Source organism: Sinocyclocheilus grahami, unplaced genomic scaffold (assembly GCF_001515645.1).
Source record: "Sinocyclocheilus grahami isolate Dianchi unplaced genomic scaffold, SAMN03320097.WGS_v1.1 scaffold2553.1, whole genome shotgun sequence".
NCBI classification, from domain to species: Eukaryota; Metazoa; Chordata; class Actinopteri; order Cypriniformes; family Cyprinidae; genus Sinocyclocheilus; species Sinocyclocheilus grahami.
In genome coordinates this window covers 21484-22148 of record NW_015507732.1, presented here as the reverse complement: position 1 = coordinate 22148, position 665 = coordinate 21484, and positions in this window count along the sequence as shown.

Here is a 665-nt window from a genome sequence, read left to right as displayed (position 1 = left end):
ATCTGTTTAACACAGCAATTATTCTGAAAGCCAAAACCTACAAACTGCGTGTTGTCCGGCGTCCAAACTAGTCATTAACTGACTCTTCTATCAGCTGTCAGGCAGACGGAGGCGGAGGAGAAAGTGAGGAGGACAATGAGATCACTGAATAATATTAGTTGTGTATTTCTCCACCAGCATAAATTCAACAGGTGTTTTTATCCCAAAGCAACGGAAAATTACTGCGTCACAACACAGTCCTTGAGAAAGAGATATCCTCTTATCTCACAGCACACAACGTGAGATTAAACAGTGATAGAAAAATAATATTAAAACAACAACACAGGTCAAAATTTTGCAATAACTTAGATTTTTTAATTAAATGTTTTTGCTGCTTATTTATTTTTTGGAAACTGTGATGCTCTGACAACTGTTTTCAACATCGCTTGCTGCGCAGAAGAGACTTTGTTCTGTTAAATGGCCTCAAAATGTTCCCTAGCAATTGCATCGTATGAGGTTTTTAAGACGTGTGCCCGTATCATTATGATTCCCCACCATTTCTAACCGTTGGCAGTGATTTTTGGCGTTCTCCGAATGTAAAGCATTGAGCAGGTTTTGTGAGTCTGTGCTTCAGGAATGCAATGTTCTCAACTTCATCTTTGTTCAGAGCATGAAAGTGAACTTTT